General features: G+C 44.5%; 1 pseudogene across 1 annotated transcript; it reads left to right on the top strand.

Moving 5' to 3' along the window:
- Window positions 1–1,010: 1,010 nt before the first annotated feature.
- LOC143565151 (uncharacterized) lies at window positions 1,011–14,673 on the top strand (annotated as a pseudogene). Its single transcript, XR_013141009.1, has 2 exons — window positions 1,011–1,632; window positions 13,954–14,673. The product of XR_013141009.1 is annotated as an uncharacterized LOC143565151 (transcript).
- The last annotated feature ends 467 nt before the right edge of the window (window positions 14,674–15,140 follow it).

Genomic DNA, 15,140 nt, shown 5'->3' with positions numbered 1-15,140 from the left:
ATTTATTCAAATTAATGCAATTAACTCCATGATTAAGTCTATTTATTCCAATTAATAACCACCTTTTCAATGATTTAATTTACTCTTGAGGAAAGAAGAAGAGCCGGTGAATGGTGATCAAACCTAATGTTCTTTAAGTTTTATTTATTTATTAAGAAATGACATGAAAAATGCTATAAAAATATAGATATATCTGAAAATTATTTATAAAAAACACTCTAAAAGAAAAAAAGAAAAAAATGTTCTTTAAAACAATTAGGAACATTTTAAAAAATTAAATAAAGCTGTTTACAAAGAGATTTTCGAAAACTTAATGTGATACAGTTTAAAGTTGGTATGTATTTGTAAACTTAGTTTTCAATTAATATTACAAACTCTTTTACTAATATGTGTTTTTTTATTTTTTTTTCAGGTCTAATAGTTTATTTATGTTATATTATTTCTTATTCATTGCATTGTTTATTTATAAAGTATTTTCTTTTTATATTATAGATATAGCTTAACATCTTTTATAACATCTGAGAGTAAAAAATTTATGTCAAATATTTGTGTTGACTGAATGCGTAGTTTATATTTTATATTGTTTGTTGATATGTTTTCTTCCCGTGTGTAACACGGGCTATTATCCTAGTAAGTCAATAAGTTAAGAAGAGCTTAAATAATCCCAAAACATCTAAAATTTACGTGTCATAATTGCCATATATTATCTGTAAATAAACTATTAAAATTTAAAACTCATGTTTTCTTACGTGGAACAACCATAATAAAGTAAATTACTACTCACTTCACTTAAAACATAAAAAATGGTTAGCATCGTGTCATCATCTTAACCCGATGCAGATTAACTATAAGATTCAGGATAACAATAATTTAATTTAATTACCAAAAAAACAAACATGACCAACACAGACATAGCTGTCACATACCCGACACACATTCATGAAATATAGATGTTTCCGAAGCTATAAACACTAACTATTCTATCATCATCAATCTCATCAAACAAACAAACAAACACCCTCTTCTTCTCCGAACCTTCTCACCAATGGATCCATGCCCATTTGTTCGCTTAATAATCGAATCATTATCACTCAAACTCCCACCCACCACCAAACCAGTCGGTTCAACCTCCGGCATCCACTCAGCCGCCACTCCATGCTACTGCAAGCTCCGTATTCAAAACTTCCCGCCACAAACAGCCCTCATCCCACTCTCTCTGGAAACCTCATCCTTGACGGAAAACACTTCCTCCGCCGTCAACTTCCACCTTGATCCCGCCGCAATCCGGCGTCTACAAAACAAACCGGTGGTGTTAACTGTGTCCATCTATACGGGTCGGATGGGTCGGACTTGCAGGTTTAGTGGTGGGAAAATGATGGGTCGGGTCGGGGTGGTGATTAATATTGATGGGTCGGTTACTAAACCGGTTGTGTTTCAGAACGGATGGGTAAAACTTGGGAATGAACCGGCGGCTAGTTTGCATTTGAAGGTCCGGACTGAACCGGATCCGAGGTTTTTGTTTCAGTTTGGAGGTGAACCGGAGAGTAGTCCGGTGGTTTTTCAAATGCAAGGGAATATTCGGCAGCCGGTTTTTAGTTGCAAGTTTAGTGCCGACCGGAATTCGAGATCGCGGTTAGTTTACTTCTCCATGCAGTGATCAATTTTATTTTTTAAAAAACAAATTTATTTTGTTTGCCTAAACTCAAACCAGTATCTTTAGTGTTTAAGTAACTTTGTATATGTCAATGTCACTTGATAACCAATACAGGACCCATGCGGTGATTAGTTGTACACAAATTTTAAGTTGTGTTTTAGTTGGACCCGGTTCATCGGGGCTGGCTCCGAAAAAACAAAAAAATTTTGGGTTGAATGTGAAAATTTTTTTGGCCCTTAAGTAAAAGAAGTATTTTATTGGGTTTAAACAGTCTAATTTTTATATGAGCTTACTTGCTTATATTTGGGTTATGTAAAAAACTTTTGTATAAAAAAAGGATTAAACATGTCTCAAGTAAGGATAGAGCCCATAACCTCTTGATTGTGAGTAATACTCATTTGTCACTAGACCAAACAAGTGATTATGTAATTATATTTAAACATTAAATATACATATTGTTTTTAATCAAAATACATATATTTTTTTTCCAAAAAAAACAAATTCGGGCCTAGCGGGGTGTCGGGCATGTGGCCATCGACCACCCAGCCACACCCATAGGCCGGCCCTGTTGTTCATCATGGTGGCTAACTGGTGAATGGCGATGGCCCAACAGTCCATATTTTTTAAAATGAATTTTTAATTAAATTAGCCTAGGAGAAATTATTGATGAGATTTCTTTTCATGGGAAGATCACAATAATAAAATTTTGAATTTCTTTTCTTTTTTTTTTAAATAAAGATGGATATGAATGTAAGATAACAGAAAGGTGACAAGGATGATGAGATCTTAGAGTTTTGTATTGTACCGAACATGTGATACTTTTTTTTTTCACTTTTTACCGTGTGAAGAAACACTAAGTGAACCCTGGACAGATTATAGATAATCTGGGGGTTAAGTAATGTTTCCCACGGATGAGGTCTAACTGAGAAGGCTGTTCTTCAGGAGACCTGCAAAACAAACACCGTAAGCTCGTCACTGAGAAGGGGGGGGGTTCCTCCTTGTGACCACCCTCCGGCGTGAGAATCAGACTAGATTGCTCTGAATATAAGTGTATATTAAGAGATTGCTAGATAACTGGATAGCCGATGATCTTACCATTCCAAGATGTTGGAGTATTTATAGCCGAAGGTAGGTTTCCTAGAAGGTACAGCCGGCTGAATAGTATTCCTGTTCTACCAATAGTGGACTGTGCACAGGCCATACTGGTTGGTGGATAGGTTACGGCCAACAGTAACAAAGTCGGCTGCACTATTCCACCAACTGTAGATCCTGCACGTCCCACCTACTGTGGATTATACGCCGGCCATGCTGGTTGGTGAATAGGTTACGGCCAATAGTAACACTATTCCACCAACTGTAGGCTGCGCACGCCCCGCAGTAAGGGTTGGTGAGTAGGCAGCGGCTAATAGTGACAAACAGTACTAGAGGGTGCTCCTCCTCGTACTGTTGTCGGTGAGCTGTCACCCTGTGATTGGCTCATGGGCTGTTCTGGTCAGATTGTCTGTCCTATCCATACCTTGGTAGGTATAGTACAGATCTTTCAGAATCATACGGACTGGCTCATTTTGGCGGGATTGTTCCCGCCTTGCTCATTCCTTCATGTGACTACTGAAGTGTCTATTGTCTTGTGCGTGTAGCCCTGCTGTCTGCGGGTAGCCTTCCCTGATGGCTTGTATCCGCAACTGCGGGAACAGGCGGGGTACTTCACCATTGGGAGGCTTTCCCTGCGTGTACAGCTTGCATACTGCGCGTAAGGTTCTCTGAGCATGGTGGGTCCTGCGGGAGCAGATGGCCTTTGCGCAGACGTCCCTGTTCAAGGTGAGTCTTGCGGGACCAACTGGGCTCTGCTGGGACCTACCTCTTCAAGTCCCCCCAGTCCAATGTTCTTCTCATGAATGTTCAATAAAGTGAGGTGAACTTTTGGACTTTAAGCAAGGGGTTTTGAAAAGGTTTTTAGTTTTAAGGTTCTCCGTGGGGATTCTTCCCGCGGGTTTCCTAATGTCACTTGCAAAAATTCCCGATTTTTTTGCTTGATCTTTGGGTATGATGCGGGTAGGTATGTAACCTTCTCGCGAGTCAGGAGCGTTGAGTCTTACTTGTATATAGTCTCCATGGGGTCTTGGTGGTTTTCAACATAGTGATCAATTATGCTAAGACCATCAATTCCATCACGGAGTTTCAAACAATATAATTCTCGACGTTCCCATTATGCGGGGATGTTACTCCTCTATCCGCAAGCATTGCCCAGAAGATCCTTCTTGGTTTCAATTCTCTGCGGGGCGCTGGGTATGTGAAGGGTTTTGCCTTAACACTACCCGCGCTCGTCTTACGGTTACTTCCAAGGTATTCTTGGCTTCAATTCCCTGCGGGTGCTAGGTTTGTGAAGGGTTTTGCCTTAACACTGTACCCGCACCCGGCTTATGGTTACTTGGTTGCCAAGGTATTCTTGGCTTCAATTCCCTGCGGGTGCTAGGTATGTGAAGGGTTTTGCCTTAACACTGTACCCGCATCCGTCTTACGGTTATTTGTTTGCCAAGGTAAGGGGTATTTTCCCGCTTACTTTTGAATCTTTTTTTGAATTTTGAATTTCGAAATTCGAAGAGTTGGTGGAAAGATAGGAACAGTCCAAATATCTGAAACGTCGTGCGACGGTTTCTTCTGACTGTGTCAGGACGTGCAGGAAGTTATGGTGACGTGACAGTACATGGTCATTCCAGACGCTTTTTCAGGCGCGTGGGCGTTGTTTTTCGGGCGCGTGGCCGCGAAATTAATGGTACGCGTCCTGTCAACAGCTGTTGCCAGCCTGCTTTTTGCCACGTGTCATAGTTTCATTGCACCTTCGATTTCTCTCTCCTCCGCATTAAATTCATCGCATTAATTGCGATTAGTATATAAAGGGGGAGAGGGTCCTTTGTAATTCACATCTTCACCTCTTCTCTTCATCTCTAAGGCGATTTCTGGTGAATACTCTCTTATTTAATTGAGCATTCCTCCGAAATCGTTTCTTCTTTTGCAATGTCTTCTCATGATGCTGAAGCTGTAGTCGACGATAGGAGTACTGCTGGCGAGTGCCAGTGTGCTCTACCTATCGATCTGTACCAGTATGTTCAGGAAATTCATGCTTGAGTCTCTTGAGCCTGAGTTTCCTGAACCTCATCAGACTGTGTACGATGCCCCCAGTGGCAAGATCGGGGTATATGCTGCATTCTTTGTTTATGGGAACCTTAGGTTCCCATTGACAAAGTTTGTGTACCGTGTCCTGGAGAGGCACGGTGTGCACCTGACCGAGGTGCACCCGATGGCGATTGCCAAGGTTCGGCACTTCGAGTGGGTGTGCCGAATTCTGGGCATTGAGCCCTATGTGGACCGCCTGATGACCTTCTATACTTGGAGGTGCATCCAGGGGTGGTACACCCTGACGACCCGGATCAAGGGTCTGAAGATTTGCGCGACCGAGCGCAGTCTCCGATCGTGGAAGCGGGAGTTCTTCTACATTTCTGCCCGCGCCATCCCCATTGCCATGAAGTTTAAGAAGGGGCAAGCGCTTCCGAGCCTTCACGCTTCCAGCTACCAGGAGGCGGAATGGTTCGCGAAGATATCTCTTGTCCAATCTCCGGTTTACCGGTTTCCGGAGTCCGGGATGGTAATGCTGGGGATGAGCCGGGTATGGAAGGAGGCGTCTCGGTTCCCCATCCTTCTCGAATACGGTTTGAATTCTATTCCTTACGGTATGTCTTGTCTTTTTTGCTGATTTGAGTTTGTCTTCTAACTGTTCCTTTTCTTTCAGAGGGGAACAATTTGGAGTCGCTCCTGTACCCGCGGGAAGCTGACGGTCCCGTGCGGGTGGGTACTCGTGCTCTAGACGAGAACGAGTTGCCCATCCTGGAGCAAACAGCGGATCGGTTTGTGGAGGTCTATCCGCTGGGCCACGAGATCCTGAGCCACCGGCGGCCAGGTAAGGCGTTATTCTATCCTCCCCCTCTCAATGCTGTACCCGCTGCCGGAATTCCTGACATCCTGTCTTCTTCTGAGGAATCCTCAGATGGTCCTCCGTTGGTGCGGAAGAAGAGGGCTGCCGGTGGGAAAGGGAAGGAAAAGGTGGCCTCCACGGCCGATCCGGTGGTCTTATCTGACAGTGAGTCAGATAATGAAGAGGTGGCGGGGAACCCTGGTGGCTAGAAGACCAGTGTTCCGGAGGCTACGACTGCTACCTCCGGAGTACCAATTGCGACGACGGCAGCCGGCGTCAAGAGACCGGCTCCATCGGATTCGTCCCCGCCCGTCCGTATGTTCAAGCTCAAGAAAACCCGTAAGTACAAACATTCTTCTTATCTTTGTAGTTTTCACTTTATAAATTTATTTGACACTTATCTTCTTGTGCAGGCGTGGATGTTGACGCATTCCAGGGTGGAGCGCAGGGGAGTACCTCTCCGCCGATGACGGTAGGCTCGGTCAGCCTACCTGAGGCGACGACCCAAGCGCCTGCGCCTGCTTCCGCTGGATCAGTTGCTCACCCCTTTGAGCCGACTGTTCCAGCCGAGATGACGTCACCGCCGGTGGTAAGTGCGATTTTTACAGCATCTTTCACCGAGCCGGCGGTTACGATTGCTGCAGATTCTGCGGCGGCGACCCCGACGGCGACCACGGCGGCCACTACTATGCCTCCGCCACCGGCAACGACGGCCGGCCCATCAGGTACGCGCAGGGCTTCTCGCCAACCTTTGCCACCTTCCCATCTGCCCGACCTTTTGGATGGATTTCCCTTAGGTTCAGGCGATGGGTTCGGTGGCTATCGGCCTGTGATCGACCCTACAGGTGCGTAGGGTTCTTTTGGCTTTTTTTTTTTTTTTTTTTTTCATTCATCTTTTCCTAACTGCTTTGTTTCTTTTGCAGTGTCGGATTCCAATGAAGTGTATGTTCCGCGATGGAACATCCGCCGAGGAACAACCCTTCGTACCCCTGTGGAGTGCGTGGAATGGGCTCGCCACGCTGCTCCCCATGGTGCGTTGGGGGAAGCCATGGCTAGCTACCAGGAGGGTAGGCTAACCAATGAGCTTCGGGTTCTCCAGGCCCGGATGCAGCCGCGCGTCGAGCTGCTTTGTCGTGAAAACGACAAGTTGAAAGCAGCTCGCGCCAAGGACGTATCTCAAGCGCGGGCTCTTCGGGAGGAGAACCAACAACTGTCCGCAGCTGCTGCGGAGAAGGAGAAGGCCTTCAAGGCCCTTGAGGTCGAGGTTCAAGCGCGACTCGAGGCCCGCTCCAAGGCTGCCCAAGCTGTTAACGAACAGCTTCGGCTAGCTAAGGAGACTGCGAGGAACGCGACCGAGAGGGCCACCAAGGCTGAAGCCGTTGCTGAGCCTTTACGCATGGAGAACGAGGAGCTCAAGGCCAAATTAGAGGCTCTCCAACGTGCTCATGATGCCTTGGCAATGGAAGATGCCAAGAAGCTCCAGGAGATCTTGGACCAGAGGGGTGTGCTTGACCACACTGAGCGGAAGCTTAAGGGCGTCGAAGAGGCTGCCGCAAAGGAAGTGTTACTTGCCAACCTTAACAAAAGCGAAGCCGAACGCGCCTGCACCCAAGCTCAAGCCGCCCTTGAAGAAGCTCTGGTTGCCAAGGAATGGCTTCTTCGAGAAGCGTTGTCTCAGGTATATTAATCTTTACGTCTTCACGCTTTCCTTTGTTCATAGAAAAGGTGTTTTGACACTTGTATCTTTTTTTTTTTTTTTGTAGGTTGTGCGTCGGGTCTTCTCAGAGACTACCTACGATGATGCCATGAGCGCAGCCCTCAACGCTTCTCATGAGGATGGGGAAAAGGCCGGCTTCCTGCTTGGTCTAGGGTTCGTTGAGAGAGGCTTCCCGCCTTCCAACTTCCCTTTGTTCGATGTGGATACCGAAGCTGCATATGACCAAGCGGTGAACCAATATGCCGCCTTTCCGCATCCGGTGGTGGAGAAGGTGAAGGAAGTCGCTGCTGCTGATGATGGACTTGCTATCCTCAAGGCTTTCCTTGAACCGCCACGCTCTACTGATGGGGCGGGTCCAAGTGGAAGTGGTCCTGAAGCTTGATTCTGAAGATCCCTTCCCGCTGCTAGGATAGACTTTGTATAGATTCTTTGTAGGCGGGTAGTTACCCGGCCATTCTTGTAACGAACAATTATGAAATGTAAATCTTTGTGCGGCTAAGACCGCTTCTTTCATTGGATTCCTTGCTTTATATGACTTGCATATTTTAAATTAGCAATTTTCCAAGTGTTTTAGAATAAGTTAACCTTTGAACGTGCTAGATAAGTTGAAGTTTTACTTCCTTGTTTGTGATTGTGCGGGTAAGACCGTCACTTGCACTTACAAGGATGGCTAAACTTTTACTTACATATGACCTTCGTGTAGGTTTTCCTTATCCTTTTTTAGTATAAGTTAACCTTTGAACGTGGTAGATGATAGGTTGAAGTTTTGCTTCCTTGTTCGTGATTGTGCGGGTAAGACCGTCACTTGCACTTACAAGGATGGCTAAACTTTACTTACATCTGACCTGCGTGTAGGTTTTCCTTATCCTTTTTTAGTATAAGTTAACCTTTGAACGTGGTAGATGATAGGTTGAAGTTTTGCTTCCTTGTTCGTGATTGTGCGGGTAAGACCGTCACTTGCACTTACAAGGATGGCTAAACTTTACTTACATCTGACCTGCGTGTAGGTTTTCCTTATCCTTTTTTAGTATAAGTTAACCTTTGAACGTGGTAGATGATAGGTTGAAGTTTTGCTTCCTTGTTCGTGATTGTGCGGGTAAGACCGTCACTTGCACTTACAAGGATGGCTAAACTTTACTTACATCTGACCTGCGTGTAGGTTTTCCTTATTTTTAGCGTTGTTTATGCGGGTTTTTCCGCCTTCCACACGCAACTACTTCACACATTGATGCGGTGAATACCGGCACATGTGAAGTTCATAAGTTAAAGGTAAGGCTATCAACACATTGTGAAAGGAGAATCATTTCCATTAGAAGTGGCTCTAGGCCTTTTCTTTACAAGTTTGGAATTGATCTACATATAACATTTGCATAATTGAGCTCCATTCCATGTTCTTGGGATGGGGGTACCATCGAGCCTTTCAAGCCGGTATGCGCCTTTTCCCAGGACTTCTTTGATAATGTATGGCCCTTCCCAGACCGGGGCCAGTTTTCCTGGGCGCTCTTGGTTTGAAGCCTCGTTGTTACGCAGTATGTAGTCTCCTATACTGAAGTTGCAGAGTTTTACCCGCGTGTTGTAGTACTTTTGCATTTGTCGTTTGTAGTTCTCTTCACGCACTGCGGCTAAGTCTCTGCGTTCCTCGGTTAGCATAAGATCCAACCGTCTTTCCGCATCATTGTCTTCTGGCTGACTCAAGATCCTTGGTGAGGGTAGACCAATTTCGACCGGGACCATGGCTTCAGTGCCATAAGTGAGGCTGAACGGGGTTTCTCCCGTACTGGCCTTTTTCAGCGTTCTGTTTGCCCAAAGGACGTGCGGAAGCTCGTCCACCCAGCCGGATCTGTGTTCCGATAGTCTCTTCTTGATGCCTTCGACGATGCTCTTATTTGCTCTTTCCACCTCACCATTACCTTGCGGGTGTGCCACTGAGGTAAAGGTGTGGGTTATTTGAAGTTCTTTTAGCCACTGTTGTAGCTTCTTGTCAGCAAAGTTGGTGCCATTATCGCTCACCAAATTCTGGGGAATGCCAGTGATCATCGCTACACCCTCAGCTGTTGGCCATCCCATCATGTCGTGGACTGAAGATACCACGGCGTTGAATCTTGCCATCCCGTCTCTCCCGAAGAGGATGTCGTACGTGTGGTGTGGCTTCCTCATCACGACAAAGTCCACATCTTCTGTGCGGGAGTGTTTTCCATCTGTAAGAGTGACGGGGAAAGATAGGATACCCAGGGGGGTTTCTGTACTGCCGTCAAACCCTTCCATTGAAGCGTAGACCGTTTCCAGGCGTTCTTTGTCTTCATCATCCAGCTTGTCAAAGAACTGCCTGTACATCACTGTTGACGAAGCGCCGTTGTCAACAAGAGTGCGGGAAGTGATGTAATGCCCCAGCTGGCTTTTGATGACGATGGGGCCTTCTTTGCTGGGGCCTCCTGGCACTCGCGGGAAGCGCACCTCAGCTTCCTTCCACGCGCATGGTTATGTCATTCGTCTTTTTCTTCCTCCGACCTTGCCATGAACCATGTTGATGCTGATATCGACGGGCTTTCGTCCGTTACCTCTGTACCGGTTGTCACTCCTTCCTCCCTTCCTGATTGATGCCACGAGATGTGCAAGTCTTCCATCCTTGACAAATGCTTCAACAATGTCTTTCAAGGATGTGCACTCTTCAGTACCATGACCCTTTGTCCCGTGGAAATCACAGGACTTGCTTTGATCCGCATTAGGTTTCTGCCGGATCAATGGGGCTTTTGGCCATGGCAATTTTTCCGTGGCAAATATCTCCGTGACGCTCTTGGTGAGTGGCGTCCACCGGTTTTTTCGGTTTGAAGGGTGTGTGTTGTCCCTTCCGCCAACAAGAGGGCGAGAGCTGGATGAGGTGTCAAAGTTTACCCTTGACTGCCAAATACCTAGCCGCCTCTTTTTGTTCTGCCGGGCGGTCCTAACGTTGTTCTCCCTTGTCCTCTGCGTGTAGAGGTGTGTACTCTGGGGAAGATCCCTTCCCAGTTGCTTTTCCGTCTCGGCAAAGCGCTTTGCCGCCGTCATGATGGCATCCCAAGTTGATGGCATGCCATCCTTACCCGTCAATGTGCGGATAAGTTCTGGGTATTCGGCGCCTTGGATGAAGGCGGCGCGAACCAGATCCTCACTTATGCTGCCGAGACTTAGCTTTTTGGAGTTGAAGCGGGTGATGAAGTCTAGTACAGATTCATCCTCCTCTCTTACGCAGTTGAGGATCGTCCACTGCTCTTCAGTGTACTTCCTCTGTTGGCTAAAGTGCTGGCTGAACTTGTTCTGAAAGTCCGCCCAGTCATATATGTGGTGGATCGGTAAACGATCGAACCATGCCCTGGCCGCTCCGACCAGAGTCATCTGGAACATGTAGCACCACGTGGGTTCCGTCCAGTTGCTGACGGTAGCCCCCGCAATGAACCTGTTCAAATGGTCGTCTGGGTCGGATAGACCATCATAAGTGCCAATGTTGGACATTTGTTTGGCACTTCTCGGGGCGATTGCTTCCGCAATGTCCCTTGCGAATTTTGACTTTCCTGCATTTGTAGCAGTTGGTCTAAAGGTTTTGGAGAAGTCACGCGGGTTTCTCTCCGCGATTGGTTTAAAAGCTTCCCCAAAATTCCTTTTTGGTTGGACGTCCGTTTCCTTACGCTTCCCTTTCGCCTTATGGCGAGGGTTCGCGTCGGTATCGGACTCCAACTCGTCTGAGTACTCGCAGTCACTGCTCATATTGAGGTGTTGGCGAGTACTGCCGAATTCGTCAGCCTGTTGAGCTGAACGCAAGCGTTCATCCAATTCGGCTTGGAATTCTCTTTGCCGTGCTTCGGCCCACGCCTTCACTTGATCTAGTGTTTGGCGAGGGGCCCTTGTTCGTTTTTCCAACTGGGTGTCGGTGAACCCCAGTGGAATATTTACTGCACTTGCTCCGGCTTTGGAAGTCGGAGTAGTGTTCGTAAGGATTGTATAACCGCCGGTGTTCCCCCCAGTTGCTGGGGTTGTTACCGGGGTTTCTTGGTCGGTTACTGGCCTTTGGACCGGAGTAACGTTAACCATTTCTTCAGAAATTGTGAAAAAACTAAAATAGTTCTAGCTTTTATGCACGGATGGCGCCAATGAAGAAACACTAAGTGAACCCTGGACAGATTATAGATAATCTGGGGGTTAAGTAATGTTTCCCACGGATGAGGTCTAACTGAGAAGGCTGTTCTTCAGGAGACCTGCAAAACAAACACCGTAAGCTCGTCACTGAGAAGGGGGGGGTTCCTCCTTGTGACCACCCTCCGGCGTGAGAATCTGACTAGATTGCTCTGAATATAAGTGTATATTAAGAGATTGCTAGATAACTGGATAGCCGATGATCTTACCATTCCAAGATGTTGGAGTATTTATAGCCGAAGGTAGGTTTCCTAGAAGGTACAGCCGGCTGAATAGTATTCCTGTTCTACTAATAGTGGACTGTGCACAGGCCATACTGGTTGGTGGATAGGTTACGGCCAACAGTAACAAAGTCGGCTGCACTATTCCACCAACTGTAGATCCTGCACGTCCCACCTACTGTGGATTATACGCCGGCCATGCTGGTTGGTGAATAGGTTACGGCCAATAGTAACACTATTTCACCAACTGTAGGCTGCGCACGCCCCGCAGTAAGGGTTGGTGAGTAGGCAGCGGCTAATAGTGACAAACAGTACTAGAGGGTGCTCCTCCTCGTACTGTTGTCGGTGAGCTGTCACCCTGTGATTGGCTCATGGGCTGTTCTGGTCAGATTGTCTGTCCTATCCATACCTTGGTAGGTATAGTACAGATCTTTCAGAATCATACGGACTGGCTCATTTTGGCGGGATTGTTCCCGCCTTGCTCATTCCTTCATGTGACTACTGAAGTGTCTATTGTCTTGTGCGTGTAGCCCTGCTGTCTGCGGGTAGCCTTCCCTGATGGCTTGTATCCGCAACTGCGGGAACAGGCGGGGTACTTCACCATTGGGAGGCTTTCCCTGCGTGTACAGCTTGCATACTGCGCGTAAGGTTCTCTGAGCATGGTGGGTCCTGCGGGAGCAGATGGCCTTTGCGCAGACGTCCCTGTTCAAGGTGAGTCTTGCGGGACCAACTGGGCTCTGCTGGGACCTACCTCTTCACCGTGCAAGCACATATTGTATGATTTTCATGTCTGACTTTGCATGTGGATAGCTATCGAAAAGGAAAGATCATATTGCATGTTTGTTGCAGTTATTAAAAGCCAAAATCGCTCTTGTTTTCTTAATGCTTTCCATTGCATTGATATAAGTTTCCTTAAACAGTTAAAAATATCAGGCAAAAGGAATGAACAGGTGTTTATTTAACTATCGGTAAATATGTTTAATAAGTCGAATAATTTACAAGTGTAAAACAATATTCATGGTGAACAGAGGTGGATCCAGAAATTTTCATTACGGAGGCACAAATGGATCGGGTGAAAAATGGGTCGGCTCAAAGAGAACGGGCCTATCAACATTTTTTAAGGTCCGGAGCAGAATAAACTTTCGGGACACATGAAATAGTAAATTGGTCTTTTTCACACTATTTAAAAGTTTGGTTGCATTTTGTTAAAAATTAAACCCTAAATCAAATAAAACAAACGAAATGTGAAATATTTAAACTTTAAATTATATAAGTTATTTAAGTAAAAAGTGAAAAACAAGTTAAACAACTATATATTAAATTTAATATAATAAAGTTTATTTTCTTTTATATCTTTGAATTTAAAACATAATAAATTTTATTATAATTTGCTGCTAGTTGTGTTGCGTTCCTGGTAAACAAATTTATTAAAAATTAATAGCAATAATAATAATCAAAAAGCAACAAACAATTAAAAAATAAGTTTCAAAAAGAAAAAAAACAATTAAAAACAGAAAAGACAAATTAATAAAATAAAAGCAGTAACATCATTTTCACGTTCCTTCCCAAGGCATCTTTACATGCAGCACCCGCTAGCCATCGCCGGCTGCCGGAAAATCAATGAACCAACATTTTTGAACTCGTTCTCTCTTCATTAAGCATTCATCCCTGCGTATGTTATTGACGGTAACCGACGGTGGGCATTGACTGACTTTTGACTCGTTATATACGAATGCATACCTGCATAAACGGAACTCCGGCAGGCGGACGGTGGGCACGGGCCCACCGTAGTTTAGCCCTAGATCCGCCCATGATGGTGAACCACTAATTGCTTCTCCTTTAAGATAATGTTGTCTTCAATCTCTATGCATTATGTCACGACAATCATTTTATATCCATAATTAGTTTTTACCAACGGAAAAATATAACAAAATAGCATAATTTAATTTGCCAATATATAATGATAAATATACATAATAATTGATGTAATTGGCCAATAAATAATACTCACAAGTCACAACTGTCAAAGACGACTACCAGCTTGATTCTTTTCCATGTGCTCAGGATTTTGGTGTCAGTTCAATTTGCCATGAATAACCATTAACCACACCCATCTCTCAATTATTTTTGTTTGGTGCATTTATCATTTGACTTTAGTTAAATCTTAGTAATATTTAAAGTGATTTTAATTTAAGTATGATATTGATATTCATTAAATTTTCAGTTCGCTCCCATCAGATTTTACCATGAACAATATCAATAGAGGATGGATGACAACGTTTTCGAGTGGTAAAGAGAAACATGGTAGAGAACGAAAAGGATGGATGATCGTGACCATGATCTGTCTGGTTCATCCGAAGCTGCCGCATCCATGATCACTCCTTTTGTTCCTTCTCAAGGGTCTGATCGTGTTTCTCGGTCAAACCCTGGGGCTTGGCTTATCCTTCGACCCTACGGTGCCTCAATTAGTAACTGGAAGCCATGGGGTCGACTTGAAGCTTGGCGTGAAAGGGGCCCAACAGACGGATTAGGTTATAAATTTGAACTTGTCACAAATTCTATGACAAGAGGGATTCCTATTTCTGAAGGCACGATGAATATAAAGAAAGGCGGCAGATTTTGCATCGACGAAACAATAAAAGATTCAAGAGCTAGTCCATTGTCAAACATCAAAGGGTTTGTTATGAGTTCAAGTGTTGAAGGCGAAGGACAAGCTAGTAAGCCAATGGTGCAAGTGGGTGTGCAACATGTAACATGTATGGCCGATGCTGCTCTTTTTATCGCGCTTTCAGCTGCAATTGATCTCAGTATGGATGCTTGCGTGCTCTTTTCTCGCAAATTAAGAAAAGAGTTTTTACAAGATGAACAAGATTTTCTTTCATAACAATTTTAACATTTATCAAACAAATAAAACATATTCTTCTTATATTTAAATGTAATCATATGCAATGATAACCAATGAAATTAGTGACTTAAATTTGGATTGAGCATGCCAATTCTTTCCTTCATGCTTAAAAAATATTTATGGGGCGGCTTAGTGTTTTTTTTTCTTTTTTTTATAGATGTATACGATGCTTTTGATGTTGATATTTGAGGATGATACTGAATAGAAAGATTTTTATTTTAACAAAATATGTATAATTGGTGATCGAAGCAAATTGTTCTTGAGCAAGTAACCAAATGTTTAATCGGAGAAAATGTTTTTCTTTTCTTTCGAGTTAATTTGTCATCCTCACCTCTTAATTATACTTGACCACTGAATTTAGAACTAAAATTGCTTGATTTGTATAACCTAAAACCAAATAATTGGAATGTGAGTTTCAATCATGAAATTAACCATATAACTGAACAGATTAACCAATATAACTAATAAAAAGTTAAAAACACTTAACCAAAGATATTGTTTACTGT

The sequence above is a fragment of the Bidens hawaiensis genome, unplaced genomic scaffold (assembly GCF_021521415.1).
Source record: "Bidens hawaiensis isolate Kalapana, Puna unplaced genomic scaffold, B.hawaiensis_p1.1 tig00001206_1, whole genome shotgun sequence".
NCBI lineage: Eukaryota > Viridiplantae > Streptophyta > Magnoliopsida > Asterales > Asteraceae > Bidens > Bidens hawaiensis.
Note: the sequence above shows the minus strand (reverse complement) of the source record. Positions and strands in the feature narration are given on the sequence as shown.